The sequence below is a fragment of the Fringilla coelebs genome (genome assembly GCF_963513975.1).
Source record: "Fringilla coelebs genome assembly, chromosome: Z".
NCBI lineage: Eukaryota > Metazoa > Chordata > Aves > Passeriformes > Fringillidae > Fringilla > Fringilla coelebs.
Window position 1 is genome coordinate 59877316 of NC_140031.1, and position 25044 is coordinate 59902359.

Here is a 25044-nt window from a genome sequence, read left to right on the forward strand (position 1 = left end):
TTTAGACTCCCAGCAGCCTACAGCTGTGCCCTGAGCAAGAATACCCACCCAACTTGACAGAGCCATCCCGGCCCAGAAGGATGTTGTCGCTTTTGATGTCTCTGTGGATCACCCGGTTGGCATGAAGGAAAGCCAGGCCTTTCAGGCACTGAGAGAGAAAAAAAGAAACAGGAGGCCAAAAGTTAGCCTGATCTGATTGCATCACGTGCAAAAGGAAAGTGCTCCTGAAGATTCACAGACCTCAAAGGAGCAGTGAGTGCTGGCAAGAGGAAGAGCTTGCTGCTGCAACCCTGGGAGAACAGGATCTTTCTAAGGGAAGGCCTATTATCTTTGAGGGGGAAACAGACTGTTCCCTGCAAAGCCACTCAGAATGACCGCTGCTGCAGCAGATGCGCGCTCGCCATTCAGGGGACAAACAACGGTGTGCCAAAAGAGGAAAAGTCCCTGCCTCGGCTACCAAGGGCATCGCTGCTGGGTAGGAGACTGGAGGAAAAGGGCTGTAAGGCTGCCTGGACAGCCAATTTGAAAGTCATTTCAAGTCATTTGTCAGTTTTCAGCAGCAAGCACTGTGGTAGGTGCCATGTCCTCCTCTGAAGCTGAGACCCAAAAGAGAGATAAGTCTCTCTTTGCCCTTGCTGTTGATTTATAACTCAGACAGCAGCATCTTTGAGCTTACAGGCAAAGAAGGCGATGCAGAAATGTTCTGGGCAAAGGCTTGGAGGGGCAACGGACAGAACAGAAAATAAAAGTTTAAAAGAGACAGAGAGTTTACCAAAAGTAGGTAAGTGTAAAGAGCAGACTATAGTAAGGGCAGGGACACTGGCAGGCAGTTCAGACCAGATGCTCTTTCTTTGGAGCACAAGAGCTGCACAGCAAGAAAGCTCTGAACTTGGAATCACTCACTCAGCAGCACTTGCAAAGGATGAGGCTGTCCAAGGCACCCCAAGCACAAGCATGATCCCTTACCTCCTGACAGACCGTTGCCATGTGTCCTACAGCCAGCCTTTGCTTGCTGACCACTTTTGCTAAAGAGCCTCCATCCATGTACTCCAGCACCAGCCAGACAGCCTCACTGACAAGGTAGCTGGAAGATGAAAACAACAGCGTGGAGCTGAATGTGCACAGCTAAAGGGCTCTATGGAAGAAAAGACTACAGCTGAGTTTTGCTTCCAGGTCACTGGTAAATGCAGACGGAATAAAATGAAGACACTCTCCACCAAGGCTATGCAGGGCTGGCAACCTGTGCCACGTAAACGCACAGCCGTGGGAAAGGAGACGGCTTATGTGGCAAGCAGGGGATAAGGGCAGTTTTGTGATAGCAAAGACAAATCTGGAAGCAGACACATCCCAGCAGCTGCTTCACCATCTTCATCCACAAATTGCACCATTAACTCCAGCAGCAAGGAGACACAGTTTTCACAGCTTTTGCACAGGGCAGGCAGAGGTGCAGCACTGCCGACACCCTTTGGAAAACCTTGCAGAAAGGACAGTCACAAACAGGAAAAACAATTTCAAACCCAGCAAATGATGTGTCTCCTAGCCTAGTCTTTTGGCATGCAAGACAATAGAAAACTGTGGGACCAGCACAAGTGAAATCATTTCTGTGATGCTGTCTCAGCACTTCTCCTCTGACACTGGGAAAAAGAAATCAGGCCCCAAAAGAGGAAAAGAACATGCAGCAAGTGAAGATACAAGCTGCTGGATTAGTAAGAAAGGCAGGTTTCTGAGAACAATCTCTAAGCTATTTATGCCAGGAACCATTCTTGGGAACAAAGTACTATCTCCTCCCATGCCTCCTACAGGAGTGGATTGATGTTAAGAGCAATATCAATTTCTGCCACTCAGCAAAGAGCTTTGAAACCTTTGCCTTGCATGCATGGAAACTGACATTCCCCTAAAAAATACCAGAACTACTTACCTTTCTAGGTAGGTGACAATATTGGGGTTGATCATTTCCCTCATGACCAGGATTTCTTTCAAGACTTCCTCGCAGCCCTGGTACTGGAGATCAATTTCCTTTAAGGCCACCTAGGATGACGTTGAAAGCCGTTAGCAACAGACATTACAAGGGCCTCTTTCTCCGTGCACTCACAGGCCAGGAAGCCTTGTCTCCTGGGTAAAAAGAGGCTCTAAACCATCAGCTACAACGTGCTAATTGCACTCTCGGCCCTTGCAGACTCCTCAACTAGACCTTGTTGATCACTACTGTTATCATTTACAGGTGTTTTGCAAGCCAAAGTGGTTTTGCTTCTGTGAAAAGAAACTCAACCTGCTGAAAAGAAGTTAGCATTTCTAGGGGTTTTGATCAGTGCTTCAGAAACTGCTGCCATTCTTGATTGTGCTCCAAAGTCAATACACAAATACATTACAGAGAAAAAAATGTCTGAAAAAGAACTCCAAAGCCACTCAAAGGAAAGTTACCATCCTAGCACATCCTAACTTCTTCAGATTGGATTTTGCATCTCTGAAGAACATTCTTGAACAGGGTTTAGACATGTAATTATTGAGTGGGTTAAAAAATGAATAATCCTTTCTGTGGACCACTATGGATGCACTCCAGGTGATAAGCAGGGCTTGGGGCTTTCAGATTCCTTGTAGACACCCCTTCAAGTGCAGCTGCTCAGCACAGCACTGCTGGTGGATAAGGAGCTAGCAGGAAGATGGAGTTGTTTTCTCTGAGAGCCAGAAATGAGAATTCCGGACTCTGAACTTTTAGCCCCAAAGAGCTGTGGGACTCTCCAAGACACCAGCATGTCAGTTCAGTACAAATAACATCTCTGTAATGGAATGTCAGCCACAAAGGACCAACACACGGTGGTATGATTTAAGGCTCTTCATCAACTCCTTCTCACTGATCTGTGCGCGCATATGTGTGTGTGTGGGACCAAGGTTCCCTAGGACTGAAACACAAAACTGCACTCCAGACAAGATCTCTCCTCTTTTAGGTCTTTTCCAAGTGTTCCTGTATGAGAAACAGTGGGAAATCCTATCTGTGTCTGAACAGAGGCTCAAGAGGAATTGGGCCAGAATGACAGCTGCTGCCATCAGCTAACCTCTGCACACTTATCCAGTAAGTCCAAGATGGCATGGCCTTCTTGGAAAGACACCACTGCCTTCCTGGCATTCATTCAGAATGCAAGTCAAAGTCTGTCCAAAATGCATTTTGCAGCCTGCCTCTAGGCAGCCTTTGCAGCAAAGACAGGTAACACAAAGCTCTGGCCACAGATCACATCACAAGGGAAAGTGCTCAGGAGCCTCAAAACCAGCATGGGCTATTGGCACTTACCGCTCGTCCTGTGGCAGCGTCCAAGGCCTTATAAACGGTTCCAAAACCCCTAGGAACAGAACAGTGGCAAGAAAAGAGAAGCTGTTCAGTGCTGAGAAGCAAAAGGCAGCCCAGGCAGGAGCTCTCTGCTGCCTGCACTGTCCCAAAAACACCAGCCTTTGTCTACTCTTCAGGCAATACTACGGCAGCCCAGCAGCCCTCTGCCATGCAGCTTGTCCAAGAGCAAAGCTGGGTCCAACAGGAAGAAAAAGGGCTGCTACAAACCTCAATTGTACACACAAGATTATGGATGTGAGGGTTTTCTTTGCCTCTTCCTTTTTATGCTTGTGCCTGTGGTGCGCCTTTCCAGGCAATGAAGCACACAGTCCTGTTGGACTCAGAGCTCTCTTTTGATTCTGCCTACCAAACTCAGGCAGCACCACACAAGCCTTTCTTATTGTTCTGACCACTGAAAATTGTGTTCAGCAAGATATTGGAAAGAAATGCTACTCTCTGACAGCTCTCAGGTGGCAAGATGCTGCTCTCTCCGTTTTTTCTTCCTTCAGTAGTGTGGCCGTATTACTTTGAATCATGCAAAAACATGTCTCCTGGGAAAAGAAGCAAACTGGTGCCTCTCACTTGAGGGACAGGCAAGACATTGAGTGCCAGCATCCAGTTATCTTTGATGATGCCTTGTGATCAGTACTGAGACAGGAACAATCTAAAGCCAGGGTCTGAAGATGCTCGCAGCTTGCCTGACTTCCCTCTTGATATTACACCAGCCACACACGTGACCCGTGGTTCTGGAGGAGTAAGTGTGGCTGTACTCACCCTCTTGCAATTACTTTCCATCCAGTGTATTTCTTTTCTGGGTCTTCCACGCTCACCACACTCCCTGAAAGAAAGAAAATGCAAGAAGCAAACTTCAAACAGAGATCCTGACTTCCAGGAGACCTGAATCTCAGCTCCACTTTCTGGGCCTCAGAGCAATTTATGGTCAGTTAGCAAACAATAATGGAAACAAGAACAACAACAAGAGCAGCCCCAGTAAGACAGACAGCTGTGTAACACACATGGCCTGCACCGAGTCTGATTCTGCACACTCCTTTGAACTGTAGACTAGGCCAACGGAGAAACCATCAGAGCAGACCGAGAGCAGAAAGGAACTGGCACCATGGCAAGTGGTTGTCATCTGCAAAGGGGAGGGAGGGCTGAAAAATCAGGAGCCTTCATCTTCTTGGCCGTTAACGCTCCCTTGTGAGATTCAACAAGAGTTTTCTTACTTCTGAAATTTCAATGCACCCTGGAATCTGTGATGGATTTTTATCGATGGCTGCTTTTTGCAGAGCAGAAAGAACATTGCAAAGTGAAACCCAGGAGAGGAGGGGACCTTCTCTACCTCCCTGCCGTTTGCCTAAAGAATGCCTTGACATTTTTCGAGAACAGCAGCTCATGCTATGAGCAAGAACAATGGCTGTAAGAATTAGGACCCTGTTCATTTATGACCAGGCAAAGTTCTGCAGATGACTTTGCCCATTCCCCATTTAGTGAAGAACTACAACTCCTTGTCTTCAGCCTGGGCTGCAGCAGTCCCTAGCACTGCACTCGGGCCCTTGAACAGCACCCACGTGCCCCATCTTCCCAAAGGGCACGGCCCAGATGGCGAACAAGGACCGCGCCGCTCCTCCGGCGCTGCCGTGACACCGACAGCTGCACAAATGAGATGCTGATCCTGTCACGAGTGCAGGCAAAGCTGCAGCAACGGGGTGGCTGCTGAAACCTCACAGCTAAGGAAGGCCCCTGCCCCTGCAGTCACAGCAGCTGTCAGTGGCAGGGCAGGTGTGACAAAAAGCTTGGCAAAGCCCACGAATGGCCACTGACAGGCACTGTGAAAAAGCCAGAGCCAGACTGAGCACCGTTACAAGCTGTTGACTCCACTCAAGACAGAAGATGGGTGTCATTGAGTTCAGAGCCAAGGAGGAGTAGATCTATTCTCCTTTCGTCCCAACAGCTGATGGCAGACACTGAGCAAACTGGGCGCTGTTCTATACCTGACCTCTTATTCTCTGACAGCACTGCATTGGCAGCTACCAGGAGTTGCAAGGAGCAACTCAGTTGCTCTGCAGAGTCACCAAGGCCTTGCTGTGCTTTCTTAGAATGCAGGGATTGAGGCCAATGCTTGGTATTCCAAGAGTATTTACCAGCTGGGCTTTAGCTGTGACAAAGTGCCTGGTACCGGAGGAACATGCAGCAAAGGGGCTGCAGGCTTCCTCCTGAGAATTGCCTGCAGGCCACTTTTATTTGGCCCTGCCACATAGATGTGTCTCTTTGATGCAAATCCCTAAGCATACAGCTAAAATATCCAAGTAAGATTGGAAAAAAGAAAAAATGGTGTTTTCCTTCATTTGGTGCACTTTGAAAACACCTCTTCCTCTCTGATTGCTAGGGATTCTTGTAAGAATACAATTTTTTAACATTTGGGTGTACTAAAAAGACCACTTCCTCTCTTATTTTTACTATCACCTGATGCTCCTCCCAAGGAGCTAACAAAAATGTAGAATTTTTATCCAAGCAAACTGTAGAAGGAGTAGTAGAAGTGATAGCAGTCATGAAAACATCACCATTATGAAACCAGCATCACAACCAAACAATTGCTCTGAACTATTTTGTCTCCAAATGCAGTCTAAAGGCAATCTGGGAAGCCAACTATTCTGATCAATATGGCCAGACTAGCACACACATGTTGACTCTGGCATTGGCTAGGTTGCAGCCTTCTGCCCTGCTTTTGCCTTTACTGCACAGGGAAGCTCAGACAAAGCCCACTCACAGCCAGCTGCCCTCCAAGGCAAAAGGAACGCCCCAAGGTGCTCCCTGGCTGCCCCCAAGCACAACAATGGCTTCGGTAGGGAGTCCAAAATGTCTCCCCAACACCAAAGTCAGGAGGAACATGTGCTACAGCTCCTGCTGAGGCACACACACTACAATGCACTGCTCCATGGCACAAGAAATCCACAGGACGTACTCAGCATCGTCAGGCACGGCTCCTCGCTCTGCTGGCTCTGCTGGCTCTGCTGGCTGGAGGGGGGCGATCTGTTCCCGCTCCAGAGAGGGAGCAGAGAGGAGGCGCTCTTGGAGGATGCTGCTGCAGCGGCGGCTTCAATGGCAGAGCCCTGGTCCATCTGGGACAAGAAATTTGTTTGTGTCAGAAATGTGACTGGCAGAGGTGCCCCAGGCAGCACATTTCAAAGGCATGCCATTAGGAACAACACTGGTGTTAGGCTGCAAGCTGAGCTCTCAACTCTTCCACCTCAAGTCAAACCCAAACAAGCAGTCAGAGACCACAGCTTGTCACAGCCGTAGTAGAGATGGTGAAAGGGAAAGAACAATTTAAAATTTCATCCCGTTCTGTGGCCTGCATTCACCATGGAAAGGAACTACTTGTTCAGAATGCGCGTGGGTCAGCATGTTCACCAGAACAAACCCCTCAATAAACAAAGCGGGCACTAAGAAGCCAGCAGAAATACACTCACAGGATTGCTGGCCCACCAGCCCAAGCACTGGCTTTGCTGCCCAGAGCAGCAAAGCTGAGATTCAGTGGCCCAGTAAGGGTGGTGCTGGCCAGCTGCAATGCAGCCCACCGAGCATGGCAGTCAGAGGCCTTGCCCCCATTCCCCTGCTGCTCTGCAGGGGAAAGGTGAGAAGAGCAGAGGCCTTGCCCTTGTTGCATGACTGCAGTGCTTCCTGCTCTTTCACTCACCTGCCTTTGTCCTGCCAGCCTGTACTGCAGCTGGATCTTGCACATCCTTTCCATTTCTTCTTTGTGCCTCTCCTCCGCTGCCTTCATCATCCTCCAAGCTTCCTGCAGCTCTGCCTGCATCTTATCCTGCATATTCTGTCAAGAAAAGTCTTCCTAGCACCTGCCATCACACTCAGGCTTCTCCTTTCCAAGTCTCATAGGCACTTCCATTTGGCTTCTCCACCCAGCTCTCCCCCTTCCATCCCAACTCTTCTTCCTGGTGCTCAGTGCTGGAAGCTGCCAGGCTCTGTGCTCCCAGTGCCTGCAGTAAGGAAAGGGGAGACCTTGCCTCCCTTTACTTGAGACCTCTTGTTCATGCCCCCATCACTGCCCTTCCCTCGGCACCCTGCCTAGTCAGCCTCACCTGCCCATTCGCCCGCTCCTCATTCAGCTGCTGCCTCAGCTGCTCCAGCTGCTGCCGGCTTTGGTTTAGCTCCTTTTGCAGCCGGCACACCTTGGCAAAGACAGCAGCCTTCTGACCCTGGAGCTGCACAGAAACCAAGACAAGAGGCCTTTCAACGTCCCACACACCACTTGTGTGACAACCAAGATTGATGTGCACACGCTTTGTGAAAGAATTTTGTTCTCCTTCTCATGTTTACCAAGGGCCACCTAAGAGGCCGTCCCACCCAGACAGACAGTGTCCAGAGAAGCAGTGCCCATAAGGAGCCCAGAGGAGTCCAAAGCAACACAGAAACTCTCTTTTCACACTCTCTGCTGCCTCTTGACCGGCTCTGGTTTGTATCTTTTCTTATTCAGGTTGCCTGATGGCTACATCCTGCGTCATCTCAAGCAGCCTTTCCTCCTGCCCCCTCTGTACCTCTGCCAGGAAGCTTTCCCATTCCTCCAGCATCGCCTGTGCCTCCAAGCGCTGTCCTTCCAGACGTCTCTTCTGATGAGAGGAAGAGTCACTTCCAGATGAAGTCCCAGCCATGCTCCCCAAAGAAACAAAGCACAGCTTCATCCCTCCCACAAGCTCCCCACCTGAAGAGTGCCCAGTAGTGGCTTTGTGCCCTCCAGCACTTCTAACCAGAAACTTTGGAGGAGGGTCGGCAGGTGGAAGCAAAGGAGATTCCACCTTCCTTCCCCACTCTGACGGCTGCCTGTTTCCTAGCCCCTCTTCTTCCTTCTCTCAGAAGCTCTGCTCTCCAAGTCCCCTGGCCCTTTGATCAAGGAAAAACTGCAGGTGGACTGCAGGATGAGGAGGAGGCCAGCACCCCAATTCCCTAGCCACAAGACAGGCCAGCAGCTGAAATACCAGCAACACAGGGCCTCTTGTGTATGCTTGGAGCCCAAAGGGGAGACTCTCTGTCCACTGTGGAAGGACAGAAAGCAGGGAACCCACTTGCTGGAACTGCAGAGTGCAGCAAGCTCAGCAGCCATCTGCTGCATGGCACGAGGCTGTGGGGAAGATCCTTCGCTGCCATGCTTTGGGTGCTGACACCCAGCTCTCTGGGGAACTTGGCTTAGGCCCGACCTGAAACCGTGGCTGCATGTACTGTCCCTACACCATCCACTTGGTCTACACAGGCTTTCTCGTAGGAGCCCTTGAAGCCCTCTGCTGCCTGGCCCAGCCATGTGTAGCCTACAGCAGATGCTTGCAGCCATGTGGCTCAGGCTGCTCTTCTGCTAAGCCAGCCCAAAAAGCTTGCCTGAAAACTTCAGGGGCGTATTGTTGCTTACCATTTCTTGCTGGAGCTTCCTTTTTTCCTCTTCCTGTGCACACTGCCAGTGTCTGAGAGCCTTGCTGCACTGCTCTTCTGCCCAGCGGAGCTGTTGAGCCATTTCTTCACAGTGCTGCTTGCTCAAAGATCTTACAGCTTGCAGCTCCTGACGAAGGCCCTTCACATCCTCTGCAAACATGACGAACGGCAACAGTCAGACATGACACAAGCAGAGGACTCTAGTGACCTCAATGCCTTTCAGTTTCAGGCAAGGAGGGACCTGCCCTCAGTTCCTTCCCTCCTCAGAAGCCCTGTGGACAGAGCTGGCTTGGGAGCAACTGCACTAGGCAGGGCCATCAGCAGCAACAAAGCGCGCGAGGCTCTCACCGAGTATGGCCTCCTGGGCCCGTGTGGCTGTGCGCACTTGGGCTTCCAGAAGGCTCCTGGTGATCTCCAGCTCCGACACGTGCCGCTGAGCCTCCAGCAGGCTGCTTTGCAGGCTCTCCTTCTCTGACCTACAAGATGAAGATGAAGAGAAATTGTTCCTGCCACACAGGGGCAGTTTTGGAAAAGAGCCTGCATGGAAACTCAGCTACAGCAAGATTGTTTCTGCCGCTTAAAATAGCAAAGCCGGCCCCTGCAGGTGGTTGGCCAGCTTTTCCTCCTGACCTAGCCCAGCACAGAAAGGCCAGCTGAGCTGGATCTCGGCAGTCAAAGCTCAAATTGCTTTTGCCTGACATATCCCTTCATGGGTGGTTGTGCCCACAGTGTCTCTGCCAACAAGCAAAAGCCCAGCCTCTGCTCACAGCCCTGAGCTGCTCAGCACTTCCAAGCCACTCTGCAGGGGGACAGAAGCCAGTGTTCTCCTGGCTGACTCCTCAATACTATCTACTATCAATAAGTGTAACTACTATCAATAGTAGATACACTATTCCTAGTGTATCTAGAGATACTTTATTTACCAGATGCTCCCAAAGTAAAAGGGACTATAGGAATGTAGGGAAGGATGTATGAAAGCTCCAGCTCCTAGCAGCATGAGTCAGAACGTAGAACTAGGTTTTTATCTGAATCAGAACTATCTTGGAGGAGGGATGGCAGCTACCCTGCCATTTAAATTACTTGATTTTCTAGAAGAAGAATGCTTGTTCCTTTGATTTTTGGTAAACCAAACCAGCAGGGCCCAAATGTCTAGACACTCCTTATTAAGGGACCAGCCAAAGGATCTTGACAGGTTACAGAGTTTGGTGGACAAGTGAGCAAGAATCAGTGCTCAGCAAGAATCCCCAGACACTGTTGAGAAGCCACGAGACCTTTCCCTTCTTCTACTGCTGCTTCTGCAGGACCTCTAGGTCCTGCACTATAATTCACAAGAGTTAGCTCAGAAGGGTCTCCAGATTTTCAGCAGAACCCTCCAGCTTTCACCTGAAGCATCAGCACCCTACTGAAGCCATTCACATGTAAGAGCCTTCAGTTCTGAAAATGCCATGTCCAACTACTTGGCCAAGAAAGACTGGTGTTCAGATGCACCAAAAGAGAAATCAAAACCAGAGGGAAATTCCCGGTTTCAGCAAACATCTACACAGTTTCCTTAGCACTCATGTACGTGCCAAGATGGCTTGATTTGCACTTGGCGCAGGAATGTGCAAGGGGTCCCAGGCAGGCACCCAAAAGAGCTTTGCTGGCTTGAGCTGTCAGAAAAGTGACATTCAGGTCATAGTATCCTTTCTTCTCATGTCTCTTCACTTCTCTGTCTGAGAAACATTTGCAGCGCACACAGGAGGCAGTAAACCCTGACTTAAGGCTCACCACCTTTGTCATTCCAGACCTTCAGTAATGTCCCACCCAGGCGCTCCTCCCTGCCTTTACCTGGCCTCTACCAGCTGCTCTGAAAGGCCTCGCAGGTCCCGCTCCATGGCTGTCAGTCGGGCTTGCAGGGCAGCCTTCTCTTGTGCCTGCGCTGCTTTCTCTCTGCACACCTGGGGCAGTGTGTGCCCTTGGCGAGAGAACTCCTGGAGCAGCTTCTCCCGACCCCTGCGGGCTGGACGCTGCCGGCGGCAAACCTGCAAGCAGAGGGGGCACCGTTTTTCACGAGGAACAACAACAAGACAGTCTCAGTCTTGGCTTGCTGCCAGAAGCAGCATTCAAAGTGGCCTTGCTAGGGGCACCTCCCTGTCCCACACGTGCTGCCTAGGAATAAGGTGAGCATACCTTTGGCATTGCCAGAGGAACCTCTTCCTTCAGCAGGTCCCTCGGAAGCTGCGGCACCTCTGCTCTCTCTGCTGCCACTTCCAACGCCCTCTCTCGTGAGGAGTGACGCCCGCTCTCAAATGCAGCCAGCTCCTTCCATCTACGACAAGGGCACAGACAAACAAGCCTTTCATTGCAACACAGTCTCCCTGCAAGACCAGGACTACATAGCGTGGCCCACACAGGGCAGTCTCCAAGGCTTCCAACAGCCCTCTAAATCCACCTCAAGAGGATGCTGGAGATCCCTCTCTTGACCAGCATCTCTCTTTGTCATTTCTGCAGGTGAAAGAGTCATCAGTGAGGAAGTCAAAAAAGCTTCCAGAAGCCACAAAACAGTTCCAGAAAGCTCAGGCACTCTCAGCTGAACAGCTTCCTTCCTGCTAGGTCTTATGCTCCTCTCTGACAGAGTGGATACGGGACGTGCAAAAGTCCTGCTTTGGCTACCAGAAGCTTGGTAAGTCCAGATGGGCACTCCCACAATGACTCTTGCTTTCACTAGTGCAACAAGGAAAGAGCCTGCAAGCTAAAGCCTGGGAAGGAGCTGTGTACAAATTTCCAATCCAATCATCAAAGGATCCCAAGATGAATTAGTGTGGCAGGGATTCCAGGAAGCCTCTAGGCCCATCTTCAGCTCCAAGCGCTTGGGGGCAGCTATGGCATCTGGACAAGACTGCTCAAGGTTCTATCCAGCTGGGGCGTCAAAATTTCCAAGGGCAGAATCTACACAAGCTCCTTGAGGGGCTTGTTCTGCTGCCTCTGCAGTTCAAAGCTTTTCTGTCCATAAACCCAGCCTGAACCTCCCTTGCTTTCACTCTGGTCCACTTCAGCAGACTTTTTGTCAAGGTTTGAGAAGCGAGTCCCAGGAGGCAGCTGTGCTGGAGGTGTGTTGGCAGCCAGACCTGCCCACGGGTTGCCTTCCCCTGTCTATGCTGAGCAACTCAAACGATGAGAAAGCCAAATTTCTTCTTTGACTTTGGGGCTCCAAAACCCACAATGCCCACCCCTGCTCAGAGGAAGCGAGAAAGCTTAACACACACCTGAACTCCTGGGCACTGCACACTCGATCTGTGCTCTGCTCCCGCTCCGCCTTCCCAGCCTGGGCCGAGGTGTCCTGAGAGGCAAGAACCTCTCCTAGCGGGGCCTGCACGGAATGGGCAGGGAAAAAACACAAACAAGCAATAAGGAGCAGGGCAGCTGGCTCCTGAGAGCTGCAAGAAGCAGTGAGTGCACACACAGCTCACCTGAAGGCAAAAGCTGTTGTGTGGGGAATTTTATGTGGGTAACCAACTAACTCTGTGTTGGCAAGTCCCTGCAGCATTGGTGGCTCCCCTGTTCCCCACAGGCTGTGAACTGTGCCTTGGGACCTCTGTCTCTGCTGGCAGCAGGGAGCCTGCACAGACACTGTGCACAACGGGGCTCGCTTTCTCACCAGTAGCACTAAAGAACATCATGCTACCGCTTTTTTGACACCAAGGCAAGGTCACAGTCCCTGTCAGAATGGCAGGAAAATGATGCCTGCATGTGAGAGTCCTATTTCCCACGTGTCAGTGGCTGGGCTGAAGCGCTAGGTCATGGCAGGACTCCAGCCCTGAGCACCTTCAGCCACAAAGGGCAAGTGCTGCCTGCTCAGAAACTTGCAGCTCTGCACTGCACCAAAGCTTTGCACTGAAGCAACCAAAGCTGCCACTGATTGCTGCAGGATGCTCAGGCCCTGGACTGACAACATGTGGACGTTTGTTGTCCTTGGCCTCCCCTTTAGCCTCTGGAGGAAGAGAGCGAGCCAGAGCAGGTTCTGCTGCTGCTGCTGCTGTGGTGCTCTGCAGACAAACAGCAGCGCGAGGGACAGAGAATAAGCTGTCATAGGGAACCTTATTTCTCATGAGCTCTATGTGGTCCTAGTGAGAAGCCATGATATTCAATACAAGTGGGATCCTCAGTCACTAAAACTCATTTCAAGTGGGCTGATGAGACTAATGTTTCAACAAGACACATATGCTTCTAAAGGAGATATTTCAGGCAGGCCACAATCAGCATGCAGCCTTCTGTCTGCAGAACTTGACTTTCATTAGTTTAAACCTCTTTGATGGAAAAGGAGGCAACTGATAGAATCCTTTTGGTAGTGCTCATGCAGACGTGGACTGATGTGGACTTTCTTTCGGCCTGCCAGCCTGGCACTCAACTACAACAGGCCAAGCCCACAGCTTGCTCCACCATCCTCAGGCGCCAGGAATGTCAAGGGTGCCCGTCCCACTCACCAAACCGTGGACTTGACTCCTTCCACCTCTGAGGCGACCTGCCGGGGGCAAGAGAAAACAAACCAGGTGCTGTTAGAAAACTGCTGGTGCCGATGATCCCACAGAACCAGGCTTCCCAAGCAGAGAGCATTTTCCTTTCACAACCTCCCTGCCAGGAGTAGCAGTTCTGTACCACAGCAAGCAGGACTGCAGGCCAGTACCCCAGGCTGTGTCTACCTTTTGCTCGGCTATGCCACTAAGAAACTAGAAACTCTGGGCCGGGAAGATGCAAATTGCTCCTCAGCAGTCAGCGCCTACATTGGAGCTCGTTGTCCACCCTACATCTAAAGCAGCTTTCTTCTCCTCTCTTTCCTGGACTTGCTTTTTCTTTTTGGAAAGTGCATGCAGCATGTCCCACTGGGTTGCTGTAAACAATTCCCCACAAAAGCTTCTGCCAAACCTCGCTTGGTGCTTGCAGCTTTGTTTAAACACAGCACAGGCCCAGCTCTGGGCTTCAGGAGCCCACACTGGGCTCCTGCTCAGCAGTTTGCCCTACAGTGCAAAGGCAAGGCCTCTTGTAGCACACAGAGGGCATCCAGTTAGACAAGCACATTCTTTAAGGAGGGAATGCAGAAAAACAATGCCTTCCTTAAGTTCCTTAGAGAACCGCACAGTTTTTAGAAGGATGCCTGCAAAACTCTCTGCATTGTGGACGTTTTCCACACCCTGCTTTGCAAGGACCGCCCTCCCCTGCCCCCCCTCCTTTTTGGCTGAAACTGTTGGCAGGAGCTTTGCCAAACTTATGGCATCTTTATGGCACTTTTCTTTCCATGTGCTGGGCCCAAGTTAAAAACTTCTACTTACGTCTCAGGCCGTTAACAATTCTGCGGGCTGACACCGCCGAAAAAGCTCTGCTGACTGCTCTGCGGACTCGCTCCATCCTTCCAGCAGAGCTGCTTCAGTCGTCGGGCCGTCAAACAAAAATGGAAGAAAAACCCACTTGCACAAGTCCCCAGACTGTGCAAGGAAAAGAAGAAAAAAAGGACACCCGCAGCAATCTGCGGACTATACAAACAAAAGGGACAAAAATAAAAAGACACCTGCACAAGTCTGCAGACCGTACAACAAAAAAAGGAAAATAAAAGGACACCTCTACGTGTCTGCAGACCCTACAACCGCAGGGGAAACAAAAGGATGCCTACACGAGTCTGCCGACTCGTACAACGGCAAGCAAAAGAAAAAGACTCCCTTTTCAGGGCACAGAGTGTTGCCAGAGAACTCCTGTGTAACAGGATCCTCCTGCAACGAGAACGCCAAGAGCTGTTCTGCACGCTGAGGCCTTGCGGGCACCAGGGCAACCTCCTGCTGACAACGCTGTGACGTGGCAGCCCTCCACTGACATCACAATAGCAGCCGCTCTGGGTTGCTCTGTGAATTCATAGCAACCGGACCTTCTCTATAGCTAACACAAAAGAGAGCCTGGAAGGTTCTCCTCTGTTCCAAAGCAGCACAATCCTCTCTTTCAGTCCATAACCCATAGCTCGCAGGATCCAAAATAACGCAGAGCAGGCACCAAGTGCACACACTAGGTACTCTGGCCACCAATGCTTCTGACTCAAACAAGCAACTCTTGCATAAACTCTATGGATGAAATCGCGCTTTGGTTATATCCCTGAGAGTTCCCCAAATTGCAATGCCTCTACTTCCTGCCCATTTATTGCTTGGCTAACATCTACCAGAAAAATCTAGGGCTTGCTCTTGGAAGAAAAACAACTTAGTGGGGAAAACATCTGAGTAACAAACTACCCATATGTGTTTGCATGGCACTGGAACAGTGTTTGTGTTGTCAATATGACAGGGACACATCCTCCGTATGGGGCAGTGCCTGTGTCCTCGGCATGGCAGGGAGTGCCCTTGGAGCAGCCCTCATTTTGTGGGCGCTCGCATGGGCGCATTTGCTCCTTCTCTCCAGCTCCACCAGCTCCCAAGGCAGCCCTTCTCCTGGAAAAGTTCTCTGTCCAGTACTGAAGGCACTCCTGGTGCCTTTGCACAGCCCCACTCCCTTTGGCTGGTGGGAAACATGCAAGGTTCCCCCATGTCAGATTCCCCCATGGAAATGGCTTTTAAATCTCCATCCTGCCCACAGTGCATACTGCACTGTACTCCATTATTCAGTCATTTGCTGCACTCTCCTTTCTGGCCTGCAGGAACTCAGTAGATTGATCCTGCTTTTCCTGAGCTAACTTGGTCTTTTCCTTTCTGCATGGCACAGCTTTCAGAACTCCAAACTCCATGTCTGCTGGGGACAGCTGCAAGCACCAAAGGGGGCAAAGGGTACAAAGTGCAGGTTCTGTGCAATTCTCCTCTGTCATTTTGTTCTAGAAGTGCCCACAACATGCCACAGAAAGGAGCAAACAGGTGCCAATGCCACGGGTAAAAGCAAAAGGCCACAGGTTAAAAACAGCAGTTCAGCCCACAGCTACAGGAAGCAGAGGAATTTGCAAGGCAGGTGAGTGCTGCAGATGCTGGAGGCCTGCCAAGCTGCCTGCTCTTGTCTTGCTGCTGAAACCCTGAACTGCAGTGCTCTTGAGGACAACACTTGGGCATAAATCCCACTGGAATCAGCATTTAATGGAGGGATATTCCCAGCAGGAAAATTGCAGCAAGCTGAAGACTCTGGTTGAAGGGGTGAATGTGATTTTGAGCTCAGTTGGCCTGCAATGGCAAGGTGCTGGACAGGAAGGTAAGCGGCACAAAGCGCCCTCATGTCCTATTCCTGCATCTCTCTGGGAACCAGAGAAATCCTGCCTCCGCCGCTGAGGAGCTCAGCCTGGGAACTAATGCTTCCTTTCTGGTTTGGCTTTTGTGGTTTTTTCTCTTGGACAGCAGCTCATTGCAACATCAGCTGAGCCTGCCCCCAGCCTGGCTGACTGGATCCTGTCAGCAAAGGCATTGCAGCAAGTCTGGAGAGGAGGCCGTGCTGCTTGAGGAGCCTCTGTGCCCTGCCAGCTCAGCGCAGGAGTGGCAATCAGAAGGCCTAAATGCTGCACTGCCTGGGAACATTCCCTTGCTGCTCAGCCTGCTCTTAAGCTGTGCCCAGCCCTGGCACTGTCAAGTGCCCTGGCGCCGTGCCTTGAGGCCGGACAGGGCCGTCGGTGCCTTTGCAGCTGCCCGAGGCTCTCCCCCCTCACGGAGGGGCCCCGCCCCGCCCCGGGCGCCCCCTGGCGGCTGCCCCGCCCCGCCCGGCCCGCGCAGGGCCGCTCCCCTCCTATGGCGCCCCCGAGCGGCCGCCGCCCCTCACTGCAGGCTCGGAGGCGGCGTCGGGCTCTGCTGCGCGGCCCGTCCTTGGTCTCCCTCCTTTCCGAGAGAGAGGAAGACTTCAGAGGAGGCGTTTCCCAACTGTGTCCCTGTGGGAACTCAGCGCACTTCTCCTGAAGGCCAGAGCTACCGAGAGAACCCTTGGGGAGCTCGGGAGCCTTGGAATGTTGCAAAAAGTACCTGGTGGCTCAACTTTGACCCTGCAAGAGATGTTCCACCTATATGTGGGGACATAAGAATCACTGGCGTGTAAAAGATATAGAAATAGAACATTTATAAGCGTAAGCACAGTTTTTAAGATTTGGTACAGGGGGGTTGGAATAGAACAAGATGGAGGGAGTTAGGCCTGCCGCATGGTTCTTCCTCCTTCTTCTTGTCTTCCATTTTCCGGGTGACGTAGGTATTTTTGATAGGTTTATAGTAAAAGTACACTTAGTAATAAAAATTATAAGTATTGGAGAGAAAAGATAAATATAGTTTACGTAGACTTTGTTATAAAAAGATGTAACCGCCCTGTGGGCAGTCAGAGTGCCTTTGGCTGCCTTGCTGGTCAGACCCCGGCTGGGCAGAAAGAAAATTTTTGTAGATAAGAAATAATAAACAACCTTGAAGACCGAACCTGAGAGTCCAGCCTTGTTTTTTGGAGCCCGAAAAGCGAGCCCATCTCACCCTTGTCTGGGCAGAGACAAATAACAGCCCGAACCCGGACATCTGGCTGTCCCTTGGGTGGGCTGCAAGGCTCCCACCGAGCCCTAGGGCTCTCGGAAGAGGGCCCGAGGGCTCCCAGAAGAAGGCTCAGAAGAGGACTCTCAGAAGACGGCTCGGGACTCCTGAGACGGGGCTCACAACTGATAGCCTGAAAGAAGCGGAGATTTCCCGGCCTGGGACGTGTGCCAAGGTCACCGCAGATAATACCTTCAGAAGCCAGCCAGGAGTTTGAAGCGACTGCAGCCACTGATAATCCACCTCACTCCACTCTCTGCCGAAAACACCTCGTATCAAGACAGCCTGAAACGGAACCAGAAAGGCGCCTCTGATTCCACCTCCTGAAAACTGCTGGCCAGAATCCAGGACATTTCCGGCTTTCCTGACGACGATTTCGGTGAGAGAATTCTTAATAATATACACAAAATGGGGGTTTCATATTCAAAGGATCAAATACAAATTTTGTCAGATTTAAAAAGGGTAGCAGATACATACACATTAGGAATATCGAAGCCAGACCTTAAACATCTACTTTTATGGGTACGCTGTAATTATCCATCGGCAGAGACCCGGTTGCTATTTGAAGTGGGTTTCTGGCAAGAAGTGAACAGACATCTGTATTTATTAACAATAAAAAAGGATGAGACAGCTTTTAGATTGCTGTCTCCAGCACGCACAATGTTAGAAGCAGTCACGGCTAAGTCAAACACAGTAGCCAAAGAGACACGTGATACACCCTCAGAGACCGGGGGAGGGGACAATGGCTCAAGACAGAGGCTGCCTTTAAGCCCTGTCGGCCAAGGGGACACACTTCCTGAAGAAGAAAAGCAGGGAGAAATACAACCTCCAGTCCCACCAGCCCAGCTGTGTGAGGGACTCCCGAAGTGCCCTGAAACCTCAGAGTCAGAAAGCGATTTAAACCTCAGCTCAATCTCTGATTCAGGCAGTGGAGTCGAAAACACGGGGGGTGGGGGCGGAGCCTCGCTCTCCCGCGGCCGCGCGGCGAGCACCAAGCGGGGGGGCAGCCAGATTCGCAGCCGTGCCACTGATACAAGCGGCAGCGGCGGGGTGAGCGGACCCGCGGGAAGCGGCGGGAGGAGCAAAGCCGCAGTGAGCGGCAGGAATAGGACAGCAAAGAATAGCGGACCAAGGGGTCATGGATTGGCAAAGCCCGAGGAGGCGTTTGCAAGATCCATGGGGACAAAGGGGAAGACGGGTTCTGGGGAGATTTCTGCAAGCGAATTACCGTGCGAAACAGGGGTCTCCGGTGCCGCCGCGCCGAAAATAATCAGCTCTGGCAAGGGCTCTGTTGTGAATCCTCATGTTTCTGACCGAGAAAACAGAGACCGGGGCAGCCCGGACTCCTCCGGGGTTCCGGTGAGGAAGCATAGGGGTCGCAGAGTGATGACGTCAGAGCAGGAAATGCAGCCGCGGCGTTCGGCTCGAATAAGGGAGCGGATGAAGGCGCAGGCGGGACGGGGAGGGGTCGCGCGGGCAGGAGGGACGGACACTACGTCAGAGGAAGAGGCAGAGTGGGGGACAGACATTAGGGAAGAGACTTCTGAGACGGAGCAGGAGGGAGACAGTGACGTTAGTTTAGGAGACACGGGGCTCCTGGGGACTGCGCATGCCCGGAAAGCATGGTCAAAACGTGGTCAGGGGCGGGCCCGATCTCCCGTGACGTCGGGGGTGAGGCGGGGCCGTGCCCGGGGTTCGGCACGGCAAGGCGCCGCCCCCTCTCTGAGTGCAGCTCCTCCGGTCCCTATCCCAATGGTTCAAAATACCCAAGCCTCAAAAAGATGCTTAGATGTCCAAACCCCATCGCTAGTATATCAGAAATCCACACAAACTCGACTCCAAAAGTCACAAAAACTACATTTAGCCGACACAGCAGACGAGTTGGCCGAGTCTGTGACCTCGTCAGTGTCAGTCAGGCAGAAGACAGCGCCACCTTATGGTGGGACGATCTCACTGCAGGACGTACCAGACCTGTTCGGTGGAGCCACAGCGCCATCTCGTGGCGAAATCAAAACATTACAACAATACTTTCCAACAACTTATAAAAAGAAAGCTAAATCAAAGAAAACAATAACAACGCAGCAGATGAGTTACCCAGCAACATCAGAGCTTCAAGAAATCGAAGAAATACCGCGGGAAGAACAATCACAAGAAGAAGAAACCATCAAAATTACAGCTTCAAAAGGAATTCCAGGGTGGATGTTTACAGCAGTTGAGACAGCAAAAAATCTTTTACATTCAGTTGACACAGAGATGAAGGCACAGTCACGAGGAGCAAGACCAAAGACCTCAAGGCGGAAAATATGGACAGAAGAATCTCCAAGCACTTCCACAACTCCACTGTGGATGCATTTGCCAATGGGGATTCCAGAAGAGGAGCAACATCAGCCGGTGAAGACGATGGATTGGAAGTAAATTAGAGAAAAATTGTCCGAGGAAAAAGATTTATTCCCAGGAACAGGAGATCTGACAATGCCGGTGACATATGATGCACAGGGGCAAAACCCGAGGTGGGAAAGAATGGGTCATGAAGTAATTAAGGATTTAGCAAAAGCCATCCGAAGCAATGGACTGAACTCACAGTATTTTAAACAACTTTTAAAAGGGACATTTAACATGTATGACCTCACGCCATATGATATTCGAAGCCTTGTGTCGATGATTCTCACGGACACACAGAATCTTATCTGGGAAAGAAGGTGGAGAAGATATCTCACAGAATTACGGAACAGCTATCAAGGTGGACCGAATGCAAACCTCACTGTAGCACAATTAGCAGGAGATCCTCCGGATGACAATCCAGCAGAGCAAGCAGCGCGACTCCCGAGACGAGTGCTGAATGACATCAAAGAAGCAGCACAAAGAGCAATCTTGCAGATTGCTCCAGCAGGAGTTCCAGATACTCCTTTCTCAGGAATTAGACAAGGTCCCATGGAACCGTTCTCGACATTCGTGGATCGACTGTCGCAAGCTGTGGATCGACAGGTTTTGATAGAGGAGGCCAAGCAACCTCTCTTGGAAAGTTTAGCTTTCAACAATGACAACCCGGATTGCCAACGGGTCATCACCGCATTGCCAGGCCGTCCAACCTTGGCAGACATGGTGGAGGCATGCAGCAGAGTTGGAACACCTCAGCATGTCGCATCGATCGTGAAAGACAAATTGAGAGAGGAATGGGAACAGCAAGTGAAAGAACAATCGGGAAAACAACCGGAAGATAAGCTGGAAAAGGTGATACAACAAATAGACAAAGTTCTGGCCGCTGTCCAAAAAAAGAAGAAGAACCCTCCATCTGAGGGACAGTGCTACAAGTGTGGGGCACAGGGACACTTCAAGAAGAATTGTCCACATGCAAACATACAAGTGCAAACACCAGCACCACAACTACAAAAGCCACTTTGCGCGCGATGCGGGAGAAGAGGACACACCGCAAGAGAATGTTATTCCCAGACTGATGTTCAAGGAATTCCACTACCGTGTTCGGGAAACATGAGGCTCAGCGCGCATCGTCAGCGCGCGACGACAGAAGTGATGGCGATGACACAAAACCAGGCAGGACAGTCGTTGGAGAGCATCAGGCAGATACCCTCAGCAAAGTCCTCAGTCGACTTCCCAGCGACCCAGATCTCCTCCCACCAGGAGCACATTGCACACTGGCAGCTTCCAAACTAGTATGCTTTTTGGATGAAAATCATGCAGAGATCCCAACAGGTGTCCGTGGAAATTCATACAAAAAACAAGAATTTTTGATAATAGGACTGGACAGATGTAGCATTCTCGGACTCATCGTTTTTCCATCGGTCATTTTGGCAGATAAAAATACAGAATTGACAGTTTGGGCAAAAGCACTCCGTCCACCATTGACAGTGGCAGAGAACACCCAAATTGCAAGGGCATTCGCCTTGCCACCACACGCCATGAGGCAGGTCATGTCAATCTTTGATGAAGAAGGACTCCCGTTGAAGGAACATGCCGAGATACATGCCACATGGATAAAGCACATAGGCCGAGACCGACCCATGCTCACTTGTCAATTGACTTGTGGAGAGAGAACAACAGCGGTCAGAGGAATGCTTGACACGGGGGCAGATGTCACAGTTATATCATACCTTTTCTGGCCTCGTGATTGGAGCTTGATTGCACCCTTGGGTACTCTTTCAGGCATAGGGGGAGCTTCTTTATGTCTGCAGAGTGAAAATTCCATCATTGTGACAGGACCAGGAAACAAGACAGCGATCATTCGTCCTTTTGTTGTGCAAAAGCCAATCACGGTTTGGGGAAGGGATCTTTTGGCACAATGGGGCACGAAGATCGAAGTGGATTTTTGATCGGGGTCACTGCGGCACTCGCCACACTGAAGCTGGAGAACGGATGATCCAGTTTGGGTGGATCAGTGGCCCCTTGAGAGAGAAAAGTTGAGTGCATTGAGAGACCTGGTCGAAGAACAATTGCAAAAGGGACACATCAAGCCGACAAACAGCCCTTGGAATTCTCCAGTGTTTGTCATCAAGAAGAAGTTGTCAGGCAAATGGAGGCTGTTGCACGATCTCAGGAAGATCAATGAGGTCATTGAAGACATGGGACCTCTTCAGCTGGGACTTCCATCAGTTTCAATGATTCCCAGAGATTGGCCTCTCGTGGTCATTGATCTCAAGGATTGTTTTTTCAGCATCCCGCTTCATCCAGATGATGCGAAAAGACTTGCCTTTTCCGTTCCAAGCATCAACAAGGAAACACCTCTGCAGCGGTACCATTGGGTCGTGCTTCCTCAGGGACTGAAAAACTCGCCGACAATCTGTCAATGGTACGTGGCACGAGCTCTGTTGCCAGCGAGGAAGAAGTTCCCGAAAGTGAAGATCATTCATTACATGGATGATTTGCTTATCGCAGCTTCGACACAACAGGAGCTGCAAGAAGCTCGTGATTGTGTGATCGCAGAAGTGCAGAAGGCAGGCTTGGAAATCAGTGTCTCAAAGATCCAGGAGGTCGCACCTTGGAGATATCTAGGGTGGAAGATCTCAGAGAAAACTATAAGACCCCAGAAGTTGGAGGTCAGCACAAGAATCAGCAATTTGCACGATCTTCAACAACTGTTAGGGGAAATCAACTGGATGAGACCAATTTTAGGAATCACAAACAGCGACATTCCAGCGTTGCTTGATCTCTTGAGGGGAGACACAGACATTCGGTCTCCCAGGACACTCACACGAGAGGCAAAAAGGGAATTGGAAAAAATCACAGATGCCATTCAAAAAAGACAAGCACATCGATTTGTTGAATCGTTGCCTTTTGAATTGGCAGTGTTGGGAAAGAAAACACAGTTCCATGGTTTGATCTTTCAGTGGGATTCATCTCAAAAGGATCCATTGATAATCATAGAATGGATTTTCCTACCGTGCAGGCCTTCAAAGACAATTCTCACAGAGTTGGAAATGGCGACACAGATCATCATAAAGGGAAGAACAAGGTTGCTGACAATAGCGGGAAGAGAATTTTCAATCATTCGTCTACCGCTGAAGAAAGATTACTTCGAGTGGGCGATGCAGAAGTCAGAAGACTTGTTAATTGCCTTGTTAGCTTTTCCAGGAGCTTGTACAATTCATTTCCCGCAGCACAGGATATTGCAATCTCGAATATGTTATAGAGCAAAACCTAAGATAAGTGAAGAACCTCTGGACGGGATCACAGTGTTCACAGATGGTTCGGGGAAGACACACAAGTCAGTGATCACATGGAAAAACTCAACAACGGGGAATTGGGATTCAAATGTGAAGATAGTCCAAGGCTCTCCACAGATTGTGGAATTGGCAGCAGTCGTTCGAGCATTTCAACTGTTCAAGCAACCTCTCAATTTGGTCACAGATTCCGCATACATCGCGGGTGTGGTCAGAAGATTGGAAGGTTCACTTTTGAGAGAAACCAGCAACGAAATTTTATATTCATATTTAAAGAGCATGAAAATGTTGCTAGAGAACAGAGAGCACAAATACTTCATCACGCACATCAGAGCTCACACAACACTTCCAGGGTTTCTAGCAGAAGGAAATGCTCGAGCAGACAGGTTAACAATGCCCATTTCACAGACACTTCCGGACATTTTTGAGCAGGCAAAGCTGAGTCATGCATTTTTTCATCAGAATGCACAAGCGCTGATGGAATCCTTTCGTCTCACAAAAACACAGGCGAGGGAAATCATTAGTGCTTGTCCAGATTGTCAGCTTGTGCAGCCACCAGCTTCCACAGGAGCAGTCAACCCACGAGGACTGCAAAGCCTTCAGCTGTGGCAAACCGATGTCACAAAGTATCCATCATTTGGAAGACTCAAAAATGTTCACGTTTCTGTAGACACATTCTCAGGAGCAGTCTTTGCATCAGCACATGCAGGGGAAACAGCAGATCATGCTTGTCGGCATTTTCTGCAAGCATTCGCATCGTTAGGTGTGCCTCAAGAAATAAAAACAGATAATGGTCCAACATATACAGGCAGGGTGCTTGACAGATTCCTGAAAAAATGGGGTGTCAAACACACATTCGGTATTCCACATTCACCCACAGGTCAGGCAATCATTGAGAGAACACATCACACCCTGAAATCCATCCTAGATAGACAGAAAAGAGGGGAACCAGAGGCAACACCACACATGAAATTAAACAAAGCATTGTATGTGTTGAACTTTCTTAACAGTTCATCCTCAGAACCCAATCCACCGATCCTGAGACATTTTTCCAACAGCTCTCAGGCAAGACTAAGGGAGAATCCTTTAGTGCTGATCAGAAACCCAGAGTCGGGACAAATAGAGGGTCCCTTCAGACTAATCACTTGGGGCAAGGGTTTTGCTTGTGTTTCCACAGGGCGAGGTTTGAAGTGGGTGTCAGCACGGCACGTGAAACCATTTCGGATGCAAGAAGAGAGCACTGATCCCAAGAGCAGCGAAGCGAGCACTCAGACAGAGGAGGAGGCTCAAGCTGCAGACAACGGTCCAGAAGAAACAAAAGAATAAAGACTTTGGGGATTTTGGTTGGGAATTTACCACAATGTTTCACCACAAAGGGGAGGTCATGAATTTTATAATGTTTATATGTTTCACATCATTATGCATTGTCTCGAGTGAAAAAACAAATCTACCGGTTAACCAACAAAAAAGAACGTTTGGGAAGCTTTAGCCCAAGCAGCAAATTTAGATAGCATCTGTTTAATACATTCTAGACCAGGAAAACCATTTTCAGTCTGTATGGTTGGGATGCCAGTGAATGCATGGCCAATTCCAGGACACACTCAAGTTGAAGTCTCACAGGTCGTTAAAGATCCTGTGAATGAGTGGTGCGCTTGGACACATCTTCTTCCTGTGGCTTCTACCGAACCTCAGGAATTGGAAATTTTTGGGTCCATGACAATGGAGATATGCATACAGTTTCAGATTCAGGATGTGGCAAAAACAAACAAAACCATCGATGTCACTCCGAATCGTGAGTTTTATAGAAATGCATCAACATGGTGCAAAACCACAATTACAATAGACAAAAGGTCACTCCAAGTACCTGTGCAATTGCCAAGGGGACTTTTCTTGATTTGTGGGGACAGGATTTGGTATGGTATTCCAGCGAATACCCAGGGAGGTCCATGCAGCATTGGAGAAATTTCAATGTTGTCACCAGATTCAAAATTAGTGGGAAAGCAAAAGCATAAAGAAAAAAGATCTTTACAACAATATGGTACAAATTGCGATGACAAAGTGTACACTTGGGACAAGGCAAGAAGAATTGCAGTAGCAATTTTTTCACCTCAAACAGCATCAG